The sequence below is a fragment of the Salmo trutta genome, chromosome 5, assembly GCF_901001165.1.
Source record: "Salmo trutta chromosome 5, fSalTru1.1, whole genome shotgun sequence".
Lineage (NCBI taxonomy): Eukaryota > Metazoa > Chordata > Actinopteri > Salmoniformes > Salmonidae > Salmo > Salmo trutta.
This window is the reverse complement of record NC_042961.1, coordinates 3,026,476-3,052,903: the sequence shown is the minus strand read 5'-3', so window position 1 is coordinate 3,052,903 and position 26,428 is coordinate 3,026,476. Positions and strand designations below refer to the sequence as shown.

Below are 26,428 nucleotides of genomic sequence, written 5' to 3'. Positions count from 1 at the left end.
GTATCTGTGTCCAACAGCTGCATATCTGTATTCCCAGTCATGTGGAATCCATAGATTAGGGTCTAATGAATTTATTTCAATTGACTGATTTCTTTATATGAACTGTAACTCAGTAAAATCTTTGAAATTGTTCCGTGTTGCATTTTTATATTTTTGTTCAGTGTAAGAGGTTAGCTCAGCTGACATTTTTTTATTCATAAGGATCCCCATTAGCCGACGGCAATGGCGACAGCTAGTCTTACTTGGGTCCGACATATAACGAAAAAGCCATTATAGACAAAAGACTACAATTAACATACATTTAAAAATGTGTGTGTGTGTGCATCTATTAGTTACACATACATTTCAGTACATACACACAACAAGTAGGTCACTGATTAAATGTCACCATTTTGGCATATTGAAAGGAGACCATGTTGAAATGACACCACTCTTACTCGGCAGACTGTTGATGTTCCAGTCAATCCTGGACCTTTCTTCTATCTTCCTGTAGACAGTTTGACCAGTCATACTTCATCTTCCTCTCCCAGTTAAAAGTCCATTGTGATTTTAAAGATGGTGGTGTCAGTCTGCCAACTCATTTCCCTTTTCTCGACTGTAATACTGTATTAAGCAGCTTGGGGTGTTTGTTCTGCGTTCTCCCCTGGTAGTATGGGGATGATGATATGTAGACCATGGAAAAGAACAGAAACATCGTGATACCTGTTGTATCTTCAGTCTCAGGACAGGAAACATCAACAGAGATATCAAGAGCTGTACAATGGCCAACAGTGTTTGACAGAATCCTAATGCCGATAAGCAGTTTATTAATTCATTTATGCTTCTGAGGGGATATATCTTTTAATTTCTATGTCTTATTCTTGTTGTTATGTCTATCATACAATAGGAGGATATCAATGGTACAGGTACTTGGAGAAGACTGTGATTTACTTAAAAAGGTCTATTTGCTAATTAGAACAGAACACAATAACAATAAAAGCATTGAAAAGGAGGGAAAAAAGATTCAAGAGAAAAGGAGAATACCAACCACACAGTTACTGTTTCCAGCTCCTCTTCTCTGACTTTTTGTGCCAGAGAAAGTTGCATCATTAGGAGGGCCAATTTGACACAACGAATATAGCCTAGTTTTATTATGAGTAAACATTGGAGGTATTGTGTGAGGTTTAGTGGTTTGGTTGCATGCTTGAAAATGCATTCTCTTTTGTCTTTTATACTGAGATGAAAAGCCAACTTCCTGGTTCTTCTCTTGGGTTGTGGGAATTGGTGTGGAGTTCAGATTCACTTGTGCGTTCCAAAATAGACGGAAGAAGCGCATAAGAGAGATGATACAGTATAGGGAGGCTTGCATCCCAAATAGCACCCTATTCCCTATATAGTGTCACATAGGGCCCTGATCAAAAGTAGTGCACTATATAGGGAATAGGGTGCCATTTGGGACGATACCACAGTGTAGTGTAGGGAGACTTTGCTCAAGGAACAAGTGAGTGAGTCCAAGAAAAGCAGTTGATTATTAATTACAGTCATGGAGAGAGAGAGAGAGCCCTGGAGCCTTGTGTTCACCTGAAGTCAAACATATACATGGGATACTTCAGGATTGCTCATGTGTTTGAAAACACCATCATCAAACCCAATAAAACACTGAGGAAAGGAAGGCACTCTTTCTTTAAAGAGCGTGTGATTCACATGTAGGACTAGTAGGGGAAAATGGTATTAACTTGAACAGAACTGTATGACAAGGTACTGAGGTACTGTTCACATCCCTGACCAGGTACTGAGGTACTGTTCACATCTCTGACCAGGTACTGAGGTACTGTTCACATCCCTGACCAGGTACTGAGGTACTGTTCACATCCCTGACCAGGTACTGAGGTACTGTTCACATCCCTGACCAGGTACTGAGGTACTGTTCACATCCCTGACCAGGTACTGAGGTACTGTTCACATCTCTGACCAGGTACTGAGGTACTGTTCACATCCCTGACCAGGTACTGAGGTACTGTTCACATCCCTGACCAGGTACTGAGGTACTGTTCACGTCCCTGACCAGGTACTGAGGTACTGTTCACATCCCTGACCAGGTACTGTTCACATCCCTGACCAGGTACTGAGGTACTGTTCACATCCCTGACCAGGTACTGTTCACATCCCTGACCAGGTACTGAGGTACTGTTCACATCCCTAACCAGGTACTGTTCACATCCCTGACCAGGTACTGAGGTACTGTTCACATCCCTGACCAGGTACTGTTCACATCCCTGACCAGGTACTGAGGTACTGTTCACATCCCTGACCAGGTACTGAGGTACTGTTCACATCCCTGACCAGATACTGAGGTACTGTTCACATCCCTGACCAGGTACTGAGGTACTGTTCACATCTCTGACCAGGTACTGAGGTACTGTTCACATCCCTGACCAGGTACTGAGGTACTGTTCACATCCCTGACCAGGTACTGAGGTACTGTTCACGTCCCTGACCAGGTACTGTTCACATCCCTGACCAGGTACTGAGGTACTGTTCACATCCCTGACCAGGTACTGTTCACATCCCTGACCAGGTACTGAGGTACTGTTCACATCCCTGACCAGGTACTGTTCACATCCCTGACCAGGTACTGAGGTACTGTTCACATCCCTAACCAGGTACTGAGGTACTGTTCACATTCTCATCCTGGTGGTTTTGCTGTATTTCCCGCCTCTGTGGTTTAAACCATAGAAATATAATTAATTATATTTATATGGTTTAAACTGTATGTTGCTGTGGGATGAAATGTTGAAATCAGACTTGTTGAAGTGAGGAACAGATCAAGTTTTTTCTCAACAAATTATCACAATCATTTGCTCTATTTGGAGCCATGCTCTCAATCGGACTGACTTGAACTAACAGTGTCCGTGAAGTTTGTATGGCTGTAACAAAGACTGTCGAGTTCAGCTGTGGAGACCTCTCCGATTGTTTTCAGGTGTCCTGAGTTATCATGGGTTGTTAGAGCAGAAGTGTCGGTCCATCTCTGACATCCAGCCTGAGAGCTGTCACGTGTCAAATATTCATTGAAGTTCAAAGCCTCTGGGAATCTTATCCAATAACCAACTGTTCATTCTCTTCCATAGGTCCACCTTGTGGGACATCTTGTGATCCCAACCCATGTAGGAATGGTGGAGAGTGTGAGGAGAGCTCCGAGAGCGCCGCTGGATATGCTTGTGCTTGTCTGGAGGGATTCACGGGCCTCCGCTGTGACACCCCCGTTAACATCAATTGCCTTTCATACGAATGTCAGCGGGAAAAGGCGTGCTCCTTGGGGGAACATGTGAGAACTCTATTTCTACGTCCCAAATGTCACTCTAAATAGTGCACTACTTTCGACCAGAGCCCATACAGTCTGGTCCAAAGAGGCCTTGTCCAAGGTATTGCACTATAGAGGTAATAAGATGTCATTATGGACGCATCCCATTTCTCCTTCTTCATTCTCCTCAGTCCTCCTCCTCCGGCCTCTCAGAGCCTGATTTAATAGGAAATGTCACATGAAAATTAATATCTTAGTCTTTGAAGCAGATCGAGTGTACTTTTGAAGGTTGGAACAACAATGAATATTACTGCCTTCAATGGGGGGTTAGCATGGCTTGGGGAAGGAAAGCGTGATGGTGGTGGCTCTGGTTATTTGTGGTGGCCATTTTGATTTGACTGGAATTAACTATTGCATATTTTAAGAGGCAGATTGAAATTGCACTTATGAAAGGGGCTCTTTTGTTCTAGATGGAGGCGTCTGTTGGCCACAGTCCGTTTTCAATTTCAGGCCTTTTATCTCTGAAATGTTACGGTGATACAGGACAGGGGTTTTAATCATCAACTGCTGAGTGCCAATAGTTTCTCTATTATGCGAGAGGCGATGCATAGAGAGAAAAATATATTAAAATGGGCTAATTGTCTTTTTGTGACCTTCACTTGTGACTTCATTATGGAATTTGCCACAGATTTTACAATAACTGATTTGTAATAGGTTTCTCAACCCACTCGAGAATATTCCGTAAGGCATTCTTAACCAGTCATAACACCTTAATGAGTGATGCAGGATTACGCATAACAACCTTCATAACACAGTCACATTAATGGGAGCCCAGTGTTAGCATAGCAGCACTCGTATGTCAACCTGATCTGTTTGACATTGATTTTGCCTCAGTCTCATCTCTATAGGGGACTTCATCTGAATGAAAATGAACTCATCTTTCAACCTGAGAGCCTTGGCGACTCGAAGCAACTGTTAATATTAGTATCTTCTCTGATTAAGGATCTTGGTTTTATCATCTCTGACTCTTGAGTCAGATATATTATTATTGTCAAGATCATTCCTGATGAGATGTGATGAGAGCTGGAGTACGCTAGTCGAGCTAATGGCCTAGCTGTCTCCATCTATTCTTAGTTTCTCTATGATGGATTGATTTATTTATTTAAGTCTCGAACACCAATTGTTGCCCAATGGGCTTATAAGACACTATTTCTTTACGTACGTGGGCACAAAATACAAAACCAAATGACATTTAACAAATGAAATGCATAATTAAAGTGGCGCAGTAGTCGAAGGCCCCGCATCGCAGTGGCATCACTACAGACCCGGGTTCGATCCCAGGTTGTTTCACAACTGGTCTTGACCGGGAGTCCCACAGGGTGGCACACAATTGGCCCAGCGTCGTCCGGGTTAGGGAAGGTTTGGTCGGGGGGGGGGGGGGGCTTTCCTTAGCTCATCACTCTCTAGCGACTCCTTGTGGCGAGCTGGGTGCCTGCAGGCTGATGACGGTCGTCAGTTGAACAGTATTTCCTCCGAAACATTATTGCAGCTGGCTTCCGGGTTAAGCGGGCGTTAAGAAGTGCGGTTTGGTGGGTCATGTTTCCCCCCCCATGACTCGACCTTCGCCTCCGGAGCCCGTTGGGGAGTTGCAGCGATAAGATTATGCTGTTACAGTTCTTTACTCACTTGTTCTGCTGGGGAGAGTGATCTGTCTCCACTAACACTGTCTTGTTCTGCTAGGGAGAGTGATCTGTCTCCACTAACACTGTCTTGTTCTGCTAGGGAGAGTGATCTGTCTCCACTAACACTGTCTTGTTCTGCTGGGGAGCGTGATCTGTCTCCACTAACACTGTCTTGTTCTGCTAGGGAGAGTGATCTGTCTCCACTAACACTGTCTTGTTCTGCTAGGGAGAGTGATCTGTCTCCACTAACACTGTCTTGTTCTGCTGGGGAGCGTGATCTGTCTCCACTAATACTGTCTTGTTCTGCTAGGGAGAGTGATCTGTCTCCACTAACACTGTCTTGTTCTGCTGGGGAGCGTGATCTGTCTCCACTAACACTGTCTTGTTCTGCTAGGGAGAGTGATCTGTCTCCACTAACACTGTCTTGTTCTGCTGGGGAGAGTGATCTGTCTCCACTAATACTGTCTTGTTCTGCTAGGGAGAGTGATCTGTCTCCACTAACACTGTCTTGTTCTGCTAGGGAGAGTGATCTGTCTCCACTAACACTGTCTTGTTCTGCTAGGGAGAGTGATCTGTCTCCACTAACACTGTCTTGTTCTGCTAGGGAGAGTGATCTGTCTCCACTAACACTGTCTTGTTCTGCTAGGGAGAGTGATCTGTCTCCACTAACACTGTCTTGTTCTGCTGGGGAGCGTGATCTGTCTCCACTAACACTGTCTTGTTCTGCTAGGGAGAGTGATCTGTCTCCACTAACACTGTCTTGTTCTGCTGGGGAGCGTGATCTGTCTCCACTAACACTGTCTTGTTCTGCTGGGGAGAGTGATCTGTCTCCACTAATACTGTCTTGTTCTGCTAGGGAGAGTGATCTGTCTCCTAACACTGTCTTGTTCTGCTAGGGAGAGTGATCTGTCTCCACTAACACTGTCTTGTTCTGCTGGGGAGCGTGATCTGTCTCCACTAACACTGTCTTGTTCTGCTGGGGAGAGTGATCTGTCTCCACTAACACTGTCTTGTTCTGCTGGGGAGAGTGATCTGTCTCCACTAACACTGTCTTGTTCTGCTAGGGAGAGTGATCTGTCTCCACTAATACTGTCTTGTTCTGCTAGGGAGAGTGATCTGTCTCCACTAACCCTGTATTTTACCTTTAATCTAAGTGTGTTTTCTCAAGCTGACTTGAGGCCTGATTTGTTTTCGTCCTGTGTCTGTGTGTGTGCGCTTGTGCGTGCAAATGTGTGTGTTTGTTTTACATGTGTTTGTGTATATGCTGAAGTGTTTGTGTGTGTGTCTGCAGACCTCTCCTGAGTGTGCAGCCTCAGTCTGGCAGTGTTCAGATGGCACCACAGGCCCACAGTGCAGGAGGCAGCGTAGCCCGTGCAGCCCTTCGCCCTGCCACAACAACGCCAGCTGTTTAGTCCAGGGAGAGGACTACGTCTGCAGGTGAGACACGGAAGTATATTCAGGATGTAGGTGAGACACATGGCTGTATATTCAGGATGTAGCTGAGACACATGGCAGTATATTCAGGATGTAGTTGAGACATGGCAGTATATTCAGGATGTAGGTGAGACACATGGCAGTATATTCAGGATATAGGTGAGACACATGGCAGTATATTCAGGATATAGGTGAGACACATGGCAGTATATTCAGGATATAGGTGAGACACATGGCAGTATATTCAGGATGTAGCTGAGACACATGGCAGTATATTCAGGATATAGGTGAGACACATGGCAGTATATTCAGGATGTAGGTGAGACACATGGCAGTATATTCAGGATGTAGCTGAGACACATGGGTGTAAATTCAGGATGTAGCTGAGACACATGGGTGTATATTCAGGATGTAGTTGAGACATGGCAGTATATTCAGGATGTAGGTGAGACACATGGCAGTATATTCAGGATGTAGTTGAGACATGGCAGTATATTCAGGATATAGATGAGACACATGGCAGTATATTCAGGATGTAGCTGAGACACATGGCAGTATATTCAGGATGTAGGTGAGACACATGGCAGTATATTCAGGATGTAGCTGAGACACATGGCAGTATATTCAGGATATAGGTGAGACACATGGCAGTATATTCAGGATGTAGGTGAGACACATGGCAGTATATTCAGGATGTAGGTGAGACACATGGCAGTATATTCAGGATGTAGTTGAGACATGGCAGTATATTCAGGATATAGGTGAGACACATGGCAGTATATTCAGGATGTAGCTGAGACACATGGCAGTATATTCAGGATGTAGCTGAGACACATGGCAGTATATTCAGGATGTAGCTGAGACACATGGCAGTATTGCATGTAGGTGAGACACATGGCAGTATATTCAGGATGTAGGTGAGACCCATGGCAGTATATTCAGGATGTAGTTGAGACACATGGCAGGGATAAAGGTGATTTAAACAAAACTGTAACCTTTATTTAACAAGGCAAGTCAGTTAAGAATACATTCTTATTTACAATGACGGCCTACCCCGGCTAAACCCGGACGACGTGATCCAGTGACCTACGCGTCCTGATGGCCCAGTGTTTTAGTTAGAGCATGGGGCTTAGCTAGCAACATCAGGGTTAGAGCATGGGGCTTAGCTAGCAACACCAGGGTTAGAGCATGGGGCTTAGCTAGCAACACCAGGGTTAGAGCATGGGGCTTAGCTAGCAACACCAGGATTAGAGCATGGGGCTTAGCTAGCAACACCAGGGTTAGAGCATGGGGCTTATCTAGCAACACCAGGGTTAGATCATGGGGCTTAGCTAGCAACACCAGGGTTAGAGCAAGGGGCTTAGCTAGGAACACCAGGGTTAGAGCATGGGGCTTAACTAGCAACACCAGGGTTGTGGCAGGTAGTCTAGTGGTTAAGAGTGTTGGGCCGATAACCAAAATGTTGCTGGTTCGAATTCCCAAGTTGACTAGGTGAAAAATCTGCCGATGTGCCCTTGAGCAAGGCACTTAACCCTCATTGCTCCCATAAATCGTTCTGCTAAGTGACTAAAATGTAAATGTACTGTGTTACTGTGAATGTAGGTCCCTAGTTAAATAAGGGTAAAAAAGAATAAAGGTCCTAGATAAAAGCGTCTGCTATGCTGTTGCTTCTATCTTCTTCTAATAAGCTCAGGACAGGAAGCATCTTTAATAATAGCTCATTATTTTCCTTTATATACTTCAGATGAGGGCTGGGAATTGCCAGGGACCTCACGATACGATATTATCACAATACTTAGGTGCTGATAGGTGCAATTCTCATGACTCACAATGTATTGCGATTCAAAGTTGATATTGCGATTTAATGTTCCAAACATATTGCTCACCATAGTTCTGCTGCAGAGGTATTTAAAAAACATTAAAAAAATATTTAACTTTTATTTAACTAGGCAAGTCAGTTAAGAACAAATTCTTATTTACAATGACGGCTTACCCCAGCCAAACCCTAACCTGGACAACGCTGGGCCAATTGTCCGCCGCTCTATGGGACTCCCAATCACGTCCGGGTCGTGATACAGGCTCTGTAGTGACGCCTCTAGCACTGAGATGCAGTGTTTTAGACCGCTGGGCATGAAAATAAAAGTGCTGAAAACATGTTGGCTCAGTATTTAAAGCTGCAATATGTAACTTTTTGGACGACTTGACCAAATTCACATAGAAATATGCGATATAGATCTGTCGTTCTCATTGAAAGCAAGTCTAAAAAGCAGTGGATCTGTTCTATGTGCGCTATTTCTATGTTTCCCGTTCAAAAGTTTAGTTTTTGTGTCTTTCACTTTCGGTTTTGTACACCAGCTTCAAACAGCTGAAAATACAATATTTTTGGTTATATAAAAATATATTTCACAGCGGTTTAGATTGTACAATGATTCTCTACACAATGACTGCTTGTTTTGTCACATGAACTGAAATTGGACAGACTATTAGAAGTTTTGCAACCAGGAAATGGCGGAGCGATTTCAGCATATTGTACCTTTAACAATAAGACGGAGAACAAGCTGTAGGATGTAGAGGTCGACCGATTAATCGGAATGGCCGATTAATTAGGGCCGATTTCATGTTTTCATAACAATCGGTAATCGGTATTTTATTAGCGGAACGCCTAGCCAATATCCGATGGAACAGCGTGGCGCGAAATACAAAAACCTCAAAAATCCAATCATTTCAATTTCTCAAACATCCGACTTTTTTACACCATTTTAAAGATACACTTCTCCTTAATCCAACCACATTGTCCGATTTTCAAAAAGGCTTTACAGCGAAAGCAAAACATTAGATTATGTTAGGAGAGTACATAGACCAAAATAACCACACAGCCATTTTCCAAGCAAGGACATGTGTCAATAAAATCCAAAACACAGCTAAATGAAGCACTAACCTTTTTGACGATCTTCATCAGATGACACTCCTAAGACATTATGTTACACAATACAAGTTTGTTTTGTTCAATCAAGTTCATATTTATATCCAAAAACAACATTTTACATTGGCGCGTGATGTTCAGAAAATGTATTCCCACCAAAAACTTCCGGTGAATTTACAAAAATTCTCATCTTAAACGTTGACAAAATACATAACAATTATTTTAAGAATTATAGATACAGAACTCCTTTATGCAACCGCTGTGTCAGATTTTAAAATAGCTTTACGGAGAAAGCACATTTTTCAATATTCTGAGTACAGAGCTCGCCATCACAGCGAGCTATTCAGACACCCGCCAAGTTCGGGGCAACCTAAACTCAGAATTAGTATTAGAAATATGCTCTTAGCTTTGCTGATGTTCGTCAGAATGCACTCCCAGGACTGCTACTTCCACAAGAAATGTTGTTTTTGTTCGAAATAATCCATAGTTATGTCTAAATACCTCCGTTTTGTCCGTTTTGTTCGAGCGCAATTCGAGACACAAAAAGTAAAAATGTTCCATTACCGTACTTAGAAGCATGTCAAACGCTGTTTAAAATCAGTAACTGAGCTCCTATACTCTGCCCAGTGACAGGAGAAGGCTCAAACCCCTTTCTGAAGGCTTTAGACAGACAATGGAAGCCCTAGAAAGTGCAATGTAACACCACAGATACTGTAGTTTCGAAAGGGACGAGAAAGAAGAACAACAATTCTCAGATCCTCCACTTCCTGGTTTCTTTTTCTCAGGTTTTTGCCTGCCATATGAGTTATGTTATACTCACAGACACCATTCAAACAGTTTTAGAAACTTCAGTGTTTTCTATCCAAACCTATTCATATCAGGATAAATAAAAAAAAAAGGGTTTTATTATTCTTTTTTTACACCTTTATTTAACTAGGCAAGTCAGATTAGGAACACATTCTTATTTTCAATGATGGCCTAGGAACGGGGGTTAACTGCCTTGTTCAGGGGGGATTTGGGGATTCGTTTTTGCAACCTTCCGGTTACTAGTCCAACGCTCTAACCACCTGCCTTACATTGCACTCCACGAGGAGCCTGCATGGCAGGCTGACTACCTGTTACGCGAGGGCAGCAAGAAGCCAAGGTAAGTTGCTAGCTAGCATTAAACTTATCTTATAAAAAACTATCAATCTTAACATAATCACTAGTTAATTACACATGGTTGATGATATTACTAGTTTATCTAATGTGTCCTGCGTTGCATATAATCGATGCGGTGCCTGTTAATTTCTCATTGAATCACAGCCTACTTCGACAAACGGTGTTGATTTAACAAGCACATTTGCGAAAAAGCACTGTCGTTGCACCAATGTACCTAACCATAAACATCAATGCCTTTCTTTAAAACCAATACACAAGTATATATTTTTAAACCTGCATATTTAGTTAATATTGCCTGCTAACATGAAATTGTGTCACTTATCTTGCGTTTATTGCACGCAGTCAGGGTATATGCAACAGTTTGGGCCGACTGGCTCGTTGCAAAATAATTTGCCAGAATTTTACGTAATTATGACATAACATTGAAGGTTGTGCAATGTAACAGGAATATTTAGACTTAGGGATGCCACCCGTTAGATAAAATACGGAATGGTTCCGTATTTCACTGAAAGAAAAAACTTTTGTTTTCGAGATGATAGTTTCCGGATTCGACCATATTAATGACCTAAGGCTAGTATTTCTGTGTGTTGTTATGTTATAATTAAGTCTATGATTTGATATTTTTGTATAGAGCAGTCTGACTGAGCGTTGGTAGGCACCAGCAGGCTCGTAAGCATTCATTCAAACAGCACTTTCATTCGTTTTGCCAGCAGCTCTTCGCTGTGCTTCAAGCTGTTTATGACTTCAAGCCGGGTGGGTATAAGTTGTGGAACGTTCCAACAGGAATCTATTCCAAAAACTTCGTAAATAACAAGGTGCCAAAAAACAACGCATACAAAGTTGTATAGCGGCAGAATAAGATACCGGGTTAGGGAGTGGTCTATTTCGTTGCGTTTTTCACTCATCACGTTTATTCTGAAAAATGTCTGTCGTCACTCTGGTTGCCTATGGACAAACATTAAGAATAAGCTATGTGGTGAGTTGATGCCTATTCGGCAGCTAGTTAGCTAGGTTTGTATGCGTTGCTACTTTGTATGTGTTGTTGGTTGGCAACCTTTTACTTTACGTTTTTTGGAACAGATTCCTGTTGGAACGTTCTACAAATTATACCCACCCCTTCAAGCCTATCAACTCCCAAGATTAGGCTGGTGTAACCGATGTGAAATGGCTAGCTAGTTAGCGGGGTGCGCGCTAATAGCGTTTCAAATGTCACTCGCTCTGAGACTTGGAGTAGTTGTTCCCCTTGCTCTGCATGGGTAACGCTGCTTCGAGGGTGGCTGTTGTCGATGTGTTCCTGGTTTGAGCCCAGGTAGGAGCGAGGAGAGGGACTGAAGCTATACTGTTACACTGGCAATACTAAAGTGCCTATAAGAACATCCAATAGTCAAAGGTATATGAAATACAAATCGTATAGAGAGAAATAGTCCTATAATAACTACAACCTAAAACTTCTTACCTGGGAATATTGAAGACTCATGTTAAAAGGAACCACCAGCTTTCATATGTTATCATGTTCTGAGCAAGGAACTTAAACGTTAGCTTTCTTACATGGCACATGTTGCACTTTTACTTTCTTCTCCAACACTTTGTTTTGCATTATTTAAACCAAATTGAACATGTTTCATTATTTATTTGAGGCTAAATTGATTTTATTGATGTATTATGTTAAGTTAAAATAAGTGTTCATTCAGTATTGTTGTAATTGTCATTATTACAAATAAATATATATTTGTAAAAAATCGGCCGATTAATCGGTACCGGGTTTTGGTCCTCTAATAATCGGTATCGGCATCGGCGTTGAAAAATCATAATCGGTCGACCTCTAATAGGATGAAAAATACCGAAGTTTGGGCGCAGGTACAGCCGGCTAGCGGTTAACTTGGAGTGAAATATCGATATAATATTGTCCAAAAATAAGATCACCATATTTAACTGAATCGATTCCCCCCATCACTACCTCCGATCTGTGGAATGATATTTCTTGGTTATTAACATTCCTACCAAGAATGTATACATTTTCTTCCTTTAAAACTGCGCGCTGGTGATCATGACAAGGAGTGATGGCAACGCATAATATTTTATAGGTACTTACCATTTAGGATGGGTGATTTTCAGGCCCTGTTCTTGAGCTATTGTTTCAGCTGTCTCAGGCAATAGTACTCAGAGGATATGAAGGGTAAAGTTCAGGCCAGTCAATACATTCAAATGTCTTCTCTTCTCTGAGTCGAGTGGACGTAGAGGTGGACGTAGAGGTGGACGTAGAGGTGGACGTAGAGGTGGACGTAGAGGTGGACGTAGAGGTGGACGTAGAGGTGGACAAGTTACATCGGAACACATTTCATCATTTAATTCAACGTTTTTGAGCAACCTCTTTTTTGGAGAATGCTATATTAGTATTGAATGAGAGTGACCTGATGACGTATGGGAGTTGAATGAGCCTATGACACAGTGTCATGGGTGAATGGTTCTCTAGTGGGAGAGCAAGGGAGGGCAGTGCCCAGATAAATGGGTAATGGTCTCACGGGACCCACAGCTCTCTCTCTGTGTGTGTGTGTGTGTGTCTGTCTTTGTGTCTGTCACATGGGACCAACTGCTTTCTGTGTGTGTGTGTGTGTGTGTGTGTGTGTGTCTTTGTGTGTGTCACATGGGACCAACTGGTAATAACAATGGGAACATGGTGCAGCCTGACCCTATGACATTATTTCAGAGTTCCATAGCTCAGGATGGGAGATGGGTTCCCAGCAGAGAATGGGACATGTCTGTATGTTGGGTAGAGGATAGTGTAGAGAATGGGACATGTCTGTCTGTTGGGTAGAGAAGGGGACATGTCTGTTTGTTGGTTAGAGAAGGAGACATGTCTGTCTGTTGGGTAGAGGATAGTGTAGAGAATGGGACATGTCTGTCTGTTGGGTAGAGGATAGTGTAGAGAATGGGACATGTCTGTCTGTTGGGTAGAGGATAGTGTAGAGAATGGGACAGGTCTGTTTGTTGGGTAGAGGATAGTGTAGAGAAGGGGACATGTCTGTCTGTTGGGTAGAGAAGGAGACATGTCTGTTTGTTGGGTAGAGGATAGTGTAGAGAATGGGACATGTCTGTCTGTTGGGTAGAGAAGGGGACATGTCTGTCTGTTGGGTAGAGGATAGTGTAGAGAATGGGACATGTCTGTCTGTTGGGTAGAGGATAGTGTAGAGAAGGGGACATGTCTGTCTGTTGGGTAGAGGATAGTGTAGAGAAGGGGACATGTCTGTATGTTGGGTAGAGGATAGTGTAGAGAAGGAGACATGTCTGTCTGTTGGGTAGAGGATAGTGTAGAGAAGGGGACATGTCTGTATGTTGGGTAGAGGATAGTGTAGAGAAGGGGACATGTCTGTCTGTTGGGTAGAGGATAGTGTAGAGAAGGGGACATGTCTGTATGTTGGGTAGAGGATAGTGTAGAGAATGGGACATGTCTGTCTGTTGGGTAGAGGATAGTGTAGAGAAGGGGACATGTCTGTCTGTTGGGTAGAGGATAGTGTAGAGAAGGGGACATGTCTGTCTGTTGGGTAGAGGATAGTGTAGAGAAGGGGACATGTCTGTCTGTTGGGTAGAGAAGGGGACATGTCTGTCTGTTGGGTAGAGAAGGGGACATGTCTGTCTGTTGGGTAGAGAAGGGGACATGTCTGTCTGTTGGGTAGAGAAGGGGACATGTCTGTATGTTGGGTAGAGGATAGTGTAGAGAAGGGGACATGTCTGTCTGTTGGGTAGAGGATAGTGTAGAGAAGGGGACATGTCTGTCTGTTGGGTAGAGGATAGTGTAGAGAAGGGGACATGTCTGTCTGTTGGGTAGAGGATAGTGTAGAGAAGGGGACATGTCTGTCTGTTGGGTAGAGGATAGTGTAGAGAAGGGGACATGTCTGTCTGTTGGGTAGAGAAGGGGACATGTCTGTCTGTTGGGTAGAGAAGGGGACATGTCTGTCTGTTGGGTAGAGAAGGGGACATGTCTGTCTGTTGGGTAGAGAAGGGGACATGTCTGTATGTTGGGTAGAGGATAGTGTAGAGAATGGGACATGTCTGTCTGTTGGGTAGAGGATAGTGTAGAGAAGGGGACATGTCTGTATGTTGGGTAGAGGATAGTGTAGAGAAGGGGACATGTCTGTTTGTTGGGTAGAGGATAGTGTAGAGAAGGGGACATGTCTGTCTGTTGGGTAGAGAAGGGGACATGTCTGTATGTTGGGTAGAGGATAGTGTAGAGAAGGGGACATGTCTGTCTGTTGGGTAGAGGATAGTTCAGGCTAGTTGTATTCATGACACTTGAAACTTTAGTGCAAAAGGCCCTGATTTTCACTTTCCTAAAATGTAGATGCTGTAGTCACAATAGCACTTTAGTGCAATGGGGTTTATTTATAGTGATCGCAGTCCATTACCAAAATACATTTGTCAATTGTTAAAAGTACCATGGTTATGTAAATGTTTGATGAACCATGATACATGTTTCTCAGACTACAGTACTTTTCATTGTTGTGTGGATGTTATAGCTAGACATACAGTGTCTTCAGAAAGTATTCACACCCTTGACATTTTCCACATTTTATTATGTTACAGCCTGAATATATTATTTATTACATTTAGATTATTTTGTCACTGGCCTACACACAATACCCTCCTAAATGTCAAAGTGGAATTATGTTTTTACAAATGTTTACAAATTAATTAAAAACGAAAAGCTGAAATAAGAATTCAACCATTTTGTTAAGGCAAGCCTAACTAAGTTCAGGAGAAAAAATGTGCTTACAAGTAACATAATAAGTTGCATGAACTCACTTTGTTTGCAAAAAAAGCAGACATTGAATATCCCTTTGAACATGGTGAATTTATTAACCTCTATGGGACCCCTTCCCGTTCTCAAGATAGCAAAAATCGAATAATTTTAATTTCTCAAACAATCAACTATTTTACACAATTTGAAAGATAAACATCTCCTTAATCCAACCACGTTGTCCGATTTCAAAGAGGCTTTACGGCAAAAGCATAAAGTTAGATTATGTTAGGACAGTACATTGACAAAACATTACACACAGCTATTTTCAATGCAAAGACAGGCGTCACCAAAAGCAGAAAACCAGCTAAAATTATGCACTAACCTTTGACAATCTTCATCAGATGACACTCCTAGGACATTATGTTAGACAATACATGCATTTTTTGTTCTATCAAGTTCATATTTATATCCAAAAACAGCATTTTACAATGGCGGTGATGTTCAGAAAATATTTAGCCTCCAAAACTGCCGGTGAATCTGCGCTACAATTTACAAAATTACTATTCGAAAACATTGTTAAAATATAATATTGTCATTTAAAGAATTATAGATTAACATCTCGTGAATGCAACCGCATTGTCAGATTTCAAAATAACTTTACTGGGAAATCACACTTTGCAATAAACGAGGTACTATGCTCAGAAAAATAGGCTAGGCGATACAGGTTAGCGCCATCTTGGAACCATCTAAAATCAAATATACTATTGTAAATATTCACTTACATTTACATTTAAGTCATTTAGCAGACGCTCTTATCCAGAGCGACTTACAAATTGGTGCATTCACCTTATGATATCCAGTGGAACAACCACTTTACAATAGTGCATCTAAATCTTTTAGGGGGGGGGTTAGAAGGATTACTTTATCCTATCCTAGGTATTCCTTAAAGAGGTGGGGTTTCAGGTGTCTCCGGAAGGTGGTGATTGACTCCGCTGTCCTGGCGTCGTGAGGGAGCTTGTTCCACCATAGGGGTGCCAGAGCAGCGAACAGTTTTGACTGGGCTGAGCGGGAACTGTGCTTCCTCAGAGGTAGGGGGGCCAGCAGGCCAGAGGTGGATGAGCACAGTGCCCTCGTTTGGGTGTAGGGACTGATCAGAGCCTGAAGGTACGGAGGTGCCATTCCCCTCACGGCTCCGTAGGCAAGCACCATGGTCTTGTAGCGGATGCGAGCTTCAACTGGAAGCCAGTGGAGAGAGCGGAGGAGCGGGGTGATGTGAGAGAACTTGGGAAGGTTGAACACCAGACGGGCTGCGGCGTTCTGGATGAGTTGTAGGGGTTTAATGGCACAGGCAGGGAGCCCAGCCAACAGCGAGTTGAGGTAATCCAGACGGGAGATGACAAGTGCCTGGATTAGGACCTGCGCCGCTTCCTGTGTGAGGCAGGGTCGTACTCTGCGAATGTTGTAGAGCATGAACCTACAGGATCGGGTCACCGCCTTGATGTTAGTGGAGAACGACAGGGTGTTGTCCAGGGTCACGCCAAGGTTCTTAGCACTCTGGGAGGAGGACACAATGGAGTTGTCAACCGTGATGGCGAGATCATGGAACGGGCAGTCCTTCCCCGGGAGGAAAAGCAGCTCTGTCTTGCCGAGGTTCAGCTTGAGGTGGTGATCCGTCATCCACAGTGATATGTCTGCCAGACATGCAGAGATGCGATTCGCCACCTGGTTATCAGAAGGGGGAAAGGAGAAGATTAATTGTGTGTCGTCTGCATAACAATGATAGGAGAGACCATGTGAGGATATGACAGAGCCAAGTGACTTGGTGTATAGCGAGAATAGGAGAGGTCCTAGAACAGAGCCCTGGGGGACACCAGTGGTGAGATTACGTGGTGCCAGAGACAGATTCTCGCCACGCCACCTGGTAGGAGCGACCTGTCAGGTAGGACGCAATCCAAGCGTGGGCCGTGCCGGAGATGCCCAGCTCGGAGAGGGTGGAGAGGAGGATCTGGTGGTTCACAGTATCAAAGGCAGCAGATGGGTCTAGAAGGATGAGAGCAGAGGAGAGAGAGTTAGCTTTAGCAGTGCGGAGAGCCTCTGTGACACAGAGAAGAGCAGTCTCAGTTGAATGACCAGTCTTGAAACCTGACTGATTTGGATCAAGACGGTCCTTCTGTGAGAGATAGCAAGAGAGCTGGCCAAGGACAGCACGTTCAAGAGTTTTTGAGAGAAAAGAAAGAAGGGATACTGGTCTGTAGTTGTTGACATCGGAGGGATCGAGTGTAGGTTTTTTCAGAAGGGGTGCAACTCTCGCTCTCTTGAAGATGGAAGGGACGTAGCCAGCGGTCAAGGATGAGTTGATGAGCGAGGTGAGGTAAGGGAGAAGGTCTCCGGAAATTTTCTGGAGAAGAGAGGAGGGGATCGGGTCAAGCGGGCAGGTTGTTGGGCGGCCGGCCGTCACAAGACGCGAGATTTCATCTGGAGAGAGAGGGGAGAAAGAGGTCAAAGCACAGGGTAGGGCAGTGTGAGCAGGACCAGCGGTGTCGTTTGACTTAACAAACGAGGATCGGATGTCGTCGACCTTCTTTTCAAAATGGTTGACGAAGTCATCCGCAGAGAGGGAGGAGGGGGGGAGGGGGAGGAGGATTCAGGAGGGAGGAGAAGGTGGCAAAGAGCTTCCTAGGGTTAGAGGCAGATGCTTGGAATTTAGAGTGGTAGAAAGTTGCTTTAGCAGCAGAAACAGAATAGGAAAATGTAGAGAGGAGGGAGTGAAAGGATGCCAGGTCCGCAGGGAGGCGAGTTTTCCTCCATTTCCGCTCGGCTGCCCGGAGCCCTGTTCTGTGAGCTCGCAATGAGTCGTCGAGCCACGGAGCAGGAGGGGAGGTCCGAGCCGGCCTGGAGCATAGGGGACATAGAGAGTCAAAGGATGCAGAAAGGGAGGAGAGGAGGGTTGAGGAGGCAGAATCAGGAGATAGGTTGGAGAAGGTTTGAGTAGAGGGAAGAGATGATAGGATGGAAGAGGAGAGAGTAGCGGGAGAGAGAGAGCAAAGGTTGCGACGGCGCAATTCCATCCGAGTAGGGGCAGAGTGAGAAGTGTTGGAGGAGAGCGAGAGGGAAAAGGATACAAGGTAGTGGTCGGAGACTTGGAGGGGAGTTGCAATGAGATTAGTGGAAGAACAGCATCTAGTAAAGATGAGGTCAAGCGTATTGCCTGCCTTGTGAGTAGGGGGGGAAGGTGAGAGGGTGAGGTCAAAAGAGGAGAGGAGTGGAAAGGAGGAGGCAGAGAGGAATGAGTCAAAGGTAGACGTGGGGAGGTTAAAGTCACCCAGAACTGTGAGAGGTGAGCCATCCTCAGGAAAGGAACTTATCAAGGCGTCAAGCTCATTGATGAACTCTCCAAGGGAACCTGGAGGGCGATAAACGATAAGGATGTTAACCTCTTACATCTACACGTTCTGCTAGCGGAACGTCTGCTCCAATATCCAATGATGGGCGGGGCGCGAATTACAAACTCCTCTAAAATCCGAAAACTTCCATTTTTCAAACATATGACTATTTTACAGCTATTTAAAGACAAGACTCTCCTTTATCTAACCACACTGTCCGATTTCAAAAAGGCTTTACAGCGAAAGCAAAACATTAGATTATGTCAGCAGAGTACCCAGCCAGAAATAATCAGACACCCATTTTTCAAGCTAGCATATCATGTCACATAAACCCAAACCATAGCTAAATGCAGCACTAACCTTTTATGATCTTCATCAGATGACACACCTAGGACATTATGTTATACAATACATGCATGTCTGTTCAATCAAGTTCATATTTATATCAAAAACCAGCTTTTTACATTAGCATGTGACGTTCAGAACTAGCATTCCCACCGAACACTTCCGGTGATTTTACTAAATTACTCACGATAAACGTTCACAAAAAGCATAACAATTATTTTAAGAATTATAGATACAGAACTCCTCTATGCACTCAATATGTCCGATTTTAAAATAGCTTTTCGGATTAAGCACATTTTGCAATAATCTAAGTACATAGCCCAGCCATCACGGGCTAGCTATTTAGACACCCAACCAGTTTAGCCTTCACCAAAATCACATTTCCTATAAGAAAAATGTTCTTACCTTGCTTGTTCTTCGTCAGAATGCAGTCCCAGGACTTCTACTTCAATAACAAATGTAGGTTTGGTCCCAAATAATCCATCGTTATGTTCCATCAAGACGTTTTGTTCGTGCGTTCTAGACACTATCCCAACGCTAAATCTCGGCCACGAGCATGACGCAGAATGTGACAAAAAAATTCTAAATATTCCATTACCATACTTCGAAGCATGTCAACCGCTGTTTAAAACCAATTTTTATGCAATTTATCTCGTAGAAAAGCGATAATATTCCGACCGGGAATCTGCCTGTCTGTATACTGAGGGAAAAACCGAAAGCCGGGGGCGGGGCGGGTCGCGAGCGTAAGGCTTAGTCCACTGAGTGACCACTTAGCTTTTGCTCTCCTTTGTTTCAGCCAGGGCTTTGAATTACGTCATTCCTGTTTTTCCCGGGCTCTGAGACTCCATTGGAGACGTGGGAAGTGTCACGTAACAGCAGAGATCCTTAGTTTTTGGAAGAGATGTCAAACAAAGAAAATAAAAGGTCTGACAGGGTACTTCCTGAACAGAAGCATCTCAGGTTTTTGCCTGCCATAGGAGTTCTGTTATACTCACAGACACCATTCAAACAGTTTCAGAAACTGTGGAGTGTTTTCTCTCCAAAGCTAATAATTATATGCATATTCTAGTTTCTGGGCAGGACTAATAATCAGATTAAATCGGGTACGTTTTTTATCCAGCCGTGAAAATACTGCCCCCTAGCCATAAGAGGTTAAGCTTGAAAGGGCTGGCAACTGTGACAGCATGGAATTCAAAGGAGGCGATAGAGAGATGGGTCAGGGGAGAAAGAGAGAATGGCCAGATGCTCTCGGGGTATGCGAGTACACGTGGGCAGACGAGGAGAGAGCAGTAGGAGTAGCAGTGTTATCTGTGGTAATCCATGTTTCCGTCAGCGCCAAAAAGTCGAGGGACTGGAGGGTAGCATAGGCTGAGATGAACTCTGCCTTGTTGGCCGCAGACCGGCAGTTCCAGAGGCTGCCGGAGACCTGGAACTCCACGTGGGTCGTGCGCGCTGGGACCACCAGGTTAGAGTGGCAGCGGCCACGCGGTGTGAAGCGTTTGATTATCTTCATCAGAAGGCACTTCCAGGTATTCCAGGTCCACAACAAATGTACTTTTGTTCGAAAAAGTGAATAATTTATGTCCATATAGCTTCTTCTTGTTAGCGCGTTCCGAAGGCTACTCAAAATGTACGAAGCGCGCGGGACCTGTCATGACGAAAGTGCAAAAAAATATTATTTACGTTCGTTCAAACATGTCAAAGGTTGTATAGCATAAATCTTTAGGGCCTTTTTCAATCAGAACTTCAATAATATTCAAGGCGGACGATTGCATTGTCTTACAAAACGTTTCGGAACGAGAGAGTACCCACGGGCACGCGCATCATAGTAGTAATGACCCTCCCCCTATGACAAACTTTCCAGGACTCTCGTTCGGTCAGTTTTTACAGGAGAAGACTCAAACCATTTGTAAAGACTGTTGACATCTAGTGGAAGCCGTAGGAAGTCCTACATGAATCCTAATTTACAGTGTATTTCATAGGCAAAGGCTTGAAAGGGATTCCACACATCACATTTCCATTTCCTGTTAGGATTTCTCTCAGGGTTTTGACTGCCATATGAGTTCTGTTATACTCACAGACACCATTCAAACGGTTTTAGAAACTTCAGTGTTTTCTATCAAAATCTACTAATAATATGTATATCCTACGTTCTGAGTTTGAGTAGGAGGCAGTTTAATATGGGCACATATTTTTTCCGAAATTGTCAATACTGCCCCCTCGACTGATTATGATTTTTCAACGCCGGTACCGATTATTGGGCGACCAAAAAACCCGATACCGATTAATCGGCCAATTTTTTTACTTTTAGATTACATTTTAGTAATTTAGCAGACGCTCTTATCCAGAGCGACTTACAGTAGTGAATGCATACATTTCATACATTTTTTCCCCGTACTGGTCCCCCGTGAGAATCGAACCCACAACCCTGGCGTTGCAAACACCATGCTCTACCAACTGAGCCACACGGGGCTTTATTCGTAATAATGACAATTACAACAATACTGAATGAACACTTATTTTAACTTAATATAATACATAAATACTATCAATTTATTCTCAAATAAATAATGAAACATGTTCAATTTGGTTTAAATAATGCAAAAACAAAGTGTTGGAGAAGAAAGTAAAAGTGCAATATGTGCCATGTAAAAAAGCTAACGTTTAAGTTCCTTGCTCAGAACATGAGAACATATGAAAGCTGGTGGTTCCTTTTAACATGAGTCTTCAATATTCCCAGGTAAGAAGTTTTAGGTTGTAGTTATTATAGGAATTATAGGACTATTTCTCTCTATACAATTTGTATTTCATATACCTTTGACTATTGGATGTTCTTATAGGCACTTTAGTATTGCCAGTGTAACAGTATAGCTTCCGTCCCTCTCCTCGCTCCTACCTGGGCTCAAACCAGGAACACATCGACAACAGCCACCCTCGAAGCAGCGTTACCCATGCAGAGCAAGGGGAATAACTACTCCAAGTCTCAGAGCGAGTGACGTTTGAAACACTATTAGCGCGCACCCGGCTAACTAGCTAGCCATTTCACATCGGTTACACCAGCCTAATCTTGGGAGTTGATAGGCTTGAAGTCATAAACAGCGCAATGCTTAAAGAATTGCGAAGGGCTGCTGGCAAATGCACGAAAGTGCTGTTTGAATGAATGCTTACAAGCCTGCTGGTGCCTACCACCGCTCAGTCAGACTGCTCTATCAAATAACAAATCATAGACTTAATTATAATATAATAAACACACAGAAGTACGAGCCTTAGGTCATTAATATGGTCGAATCCGGAAACTATCATCTCGAAAACAAAACGTTTATTTTTTTCAGTGAAATACGGAAGCGTTCCGTATTTTATCTAACGGGTGGCATCCCTAAGTCTAAATATTCCTGTTACATTGCACAACCTTCAATGTTATGTCATAATTACATACAATTCTGGCAAATTAGTTCGCAACGAGCCAGGCGGCCCAAACTGTTGAATATACCCTGACTCTGCGTGCAATGAACGCAAGAGAAGTGAAACAATTTCACCTGGTTATTATTGCCTACTAACCTGGATTTCTTTTAGCTAAATATGCAGGTTTAAAAATATATACTTCTGTGTATTGATTTTAAGAAAGGCATTGATGTTTATGATTAGGTACAGTCGTGCAACGATTGTGCTTTTTTCGCAAATGCGCTTTTGTTAAATCATCCCCCGTTTGGCGAAGTTGGCTGTCTTTGTTAGGAAGAAATAGTATTCACACAGTTCGTAACGAGCCAGGCGGCCCAAACTGCTGCATGTACCCTGACTCTGTTGCAAGAGGTGACACATCTTCCCTAGTTAAAAGAAATTCATGTTAGCAGGCAATATTAACTAAATATGCAGGTTTAAAAATATATACTTGTGTATTGATTTTAAGAAATACATTGATGTTTATGGTTAGGTACACGTTGGAGCAACGACAGTCCTTTTTCGCGAATGCGCATCGATTATATGCAACGCAGGACAGGCTAGATAAACTAGTAATATCATCAACCATGTGTAGTTAACTAGTGATTATGATTGATTGATTGATTGTTTTTTATAAGATAAGTTTAATGCTAGCTAGCAACTTACCTTGGCTTCTTACTGCATTCGCATAACAGGCAGGCTCCTCGTGGAGTGCAATGTAAAGCAGGTGGTTAGAGCGTTGGACTAGTTAACCGTAAGGTTGCAAGATTGAATCCCCAAGCTGACAAGGTAAAAATCTGTCATTCTGCCCCTGAACAAGGCAGTTAACCCACCGTTACTAGGCCGTCATTGAAAATAAGAAAGAAAATCAAAAGCAAATCGGTGGCCAAAAATATCGATTTCCAATTGTTATGAAAACTTGAAATCGGCCCTAATTAATCGGCCATTCCGATTAATCAGTCGACCTCTACTTTGGATGGTGTGTCAATACACCCAGTCACTACAAAGAATCAGGCATCCTTCATAACTCGGTTGCCAGAGAGGAAGGAAACCGCCCATGGTGATTTCACCATGAGGCCAATGGTGATTTTAAAACAGTTACAGAGTTTAATGGTTGTGATATGAGAAAACTGAGGATTGATCAACAGCATTGTAATTACTCCACAATACTAACCTAAATGACAGAGTGAAAAGAATGAAGCCTGTACAGAATACATATATTCAACATACATCCTGTTTGCAACAAGGAACTGAAGTAATACTGCAAAAAATGTGTCAAAGAAATTCACCTTTTGTTCTAAATTCAAAGCGTTATGCATCTCCTCCTCTGTCCTTATTATTATCAGTGGTCTGGTCTACATATCATGCCAGGTGTTATTGATATTGATACGTCTGACAGCCAGTTGCTCTCCTCCTCTGTCCTTATTATTATCAGTGGTCTGGTCTACATATCATGCCAGGTGTTATTGATACGTCTGACAGCCAGTTGCTCTCCTCCTCTCCTCTGCAGGTGCCTGCCAGGGTTTTCCGGGAAGAGCTGTGAAGTGGTAATAGACTACTGCAGTCTGCTCAGTGTCAACTGTCTGCACCAGGGACTGTGTCTCAGCGTAATTGGTGGATATAATGTAAGTCAGCCAATAGGTGAGGCCTAATGAAATGTGGGAAAGGCAAAAAAAAAAGGTTTGATATGATGAGCCATAGTTTATTAGTGGGCTGCTTGGACAGGGGAGTGTTCTGCCCTCTACACATCAGAGAAAACACCCTGGGGCTATTAGGAATGTTTTACAATAGACTACAGTAACCATTAGTGTATAGACTTGCCTGCGTTCCAAATGGCTCCCTAGTACCTATATAGTGCACTATTTTTGGCCATTTTGGCCTCGTCCTTTCCACTCCATGTTCAAAACAAGTGGCATGTTTTGTGTAGTGATTTAGTATGTCTAGTATAGGGGCACCTTGTACCTCACTTCAGGTTAGTGCACATTCGGGAGTTATTTTGTTTTCATAACACGAACAACCGATGAACACCACTATGGTATGCCAATGTCGGGTAATAAAACGACAGGCAAATGGTAGCCGTTAAAGGAATAGTGCGAGATTTTGGTAATGAAGCCTTTTTTACCCAGAGTCAGGTGAACTCATGGATTCCATTATTTTTGTCTGCATGCAGTATAAAGGAAGTTGGAGGTAGTTTTGCGAGCCGTTTCCAGTCACTGCGCTAACACTAGTTAGCAATGGCTCGTAAAACAACCTCAAACTTCCTTCATTGCCAAAATTGCACACTATCCCTTTAACACGCATCTATTTATTTATTTATTACATATTTAGAAGCTATCAGTTTCTCACTTTTCATTTCTATTATTTTTGCCACATGATTTATAAACTTGTTTTCTTGCCACTGTTTCAATATCGTTTTGCTGTCACATTCAATTTCAGCTGTACACTTTGAATAATGTGCCAAGCAGCCCATTTTATCGACTTGTTTCTAAGAATATTTACATTTGAGATAGTAGATGGCTATGTATTGATAATGTTATGTCAATATTTGTTTATTTAATGTATTATAGTGTTAAGTTCTAGATATGATGATAAAAGGTAAAAACCTTCACAAAATATTGTATCTATTTATACACTGTTAAAAAAAATAAAGGGAACACTTAAACAACACAATGTAACTCCAAGTCAATCACACTTCTGTGAAATCAAACTGTCCACTTAGGAAGCAACACTGATTGACAATACATTTCACATGCTGTTGTGCAAATGGAATAGACAACAGGTGGAAATTATAGGCAATTAGCAAGACACCCCCAATAAAGGAGTGGTTCTGCAGGTGGTGACCACAGACCACTTCTCAGTTCCTATGCTTCCTGGCTGATGTTTTGGTCACTTTTGAATGCTGGCGGTGCTTTCACTCTAGTGGTAGCATGAGACGGAGTCTACAACCCACACAAGTGGCTCAGGTAGTGCAGCTCATCCAGGATGGCACATCAATGCGAGCTGTGGCAAGAAGGTTCGCTGTGTCTGTCAGCGTAGTGTCCAGAGCATGGAGGCGCTACCAGGAGGCAGGCCAGTACATCAGGAGACGTGGAGGAGGCCGTAGGAGGGCAACAACCCAGCAGCAGGACCGCTACCTCCGCCTTTGTGCAAGGAGGAGCAGGAGGAGCACTGCCAGAGCCCTGCAAAATGACCTCCAGCAGGCCACAAATGTGCATGTGTCTGCTCAAACGGTCAGAAACAGACTCCATGAGGGTGGTATGAGGGCCCGACGTCCACAGGTGGGGGTTGTGCTTACAGCCCAACACCGTGCAGGACGTTTGGCATTTGCCAGAGAACACCAAGATTGGCAAATTCGCCACTGGCGCCCTGTGCTCTTCACAGATGAAAGCAGGTTCACACTGAGCACGTGACAGACGTGACAGAGTCTGGAGACGCCGTGGAGAACGTTCTGCTGCCTGCAACATCCTCCAGCATGACCGGTTTGGCAGTGGGTTAGTCATGGTGGGGTGGCATTTCTTTGGGGGGCCGCACAGCCCTCCATGTGCTCGCCAGAGGTAGCCTGACTGCCATTAGGTACCGAGATGAGATCCTCAGACCCCTTGTGAGACCATATGCTGGTGCGGTTGGCCCTGGGTTCCTCCTAATGCAAGACAATGCTAGACCTCATGTGGCTGGAGTGTGTCAGCAGTTCCTGCAAGAGGAAGGCATTGATGCTATGGACTGGCCCGCCCGTTCCCCAGACCTGAATCCAATTGAGCACATCTGGGACATCATGTCTCGCTCCATCCACCAACGCCACGTTGCACCACAGACTGTCCAGGAGTTAGCGGATGCTTTAGTCCAGGTCTGAGAGGAGATCCCTCAGGAGACCATCCTCCACCTCATCAGGAGCATGCCCAGGCGTTGTAGGGAGGTCATACAGGCACGTGGAGGCCACATACACTACTGAGCCTCATTTTGACTTGTTTTAAGGACATTACATCAAAGTTGGATCAGCCTGTAGTGTAGTTTTCCACTTTAATTTTGAGTGTGACTCCAAATCCA

General features: G+C 43.6%; 1 protein-coding gene across 1 annotated transcript in view; it reads left to right on the top strand.

The window, feature by feature from the left end:
* Positions 1–26,428, top strand: part of LOC115193446 (protein eyes shut homolog) — a 226,058-nt gene that overhangs the window by 18,352 nt on the left and 181,278 nt on the right. Inside the window, exons 3-5 of the mRNA XM_029752135.1 lie at positions 3,108–3,304; positions 6,254–6,399; positions 23,895–24,009. The gene's annotated coding sequence lies outside the window, so the exon portion shown is untranslated. The remainder of the gene's footprint in view (positions 1–3,107; positions 3,305–6,253; positions 6,400–23,894; positions 24,010–26,428) is intronic.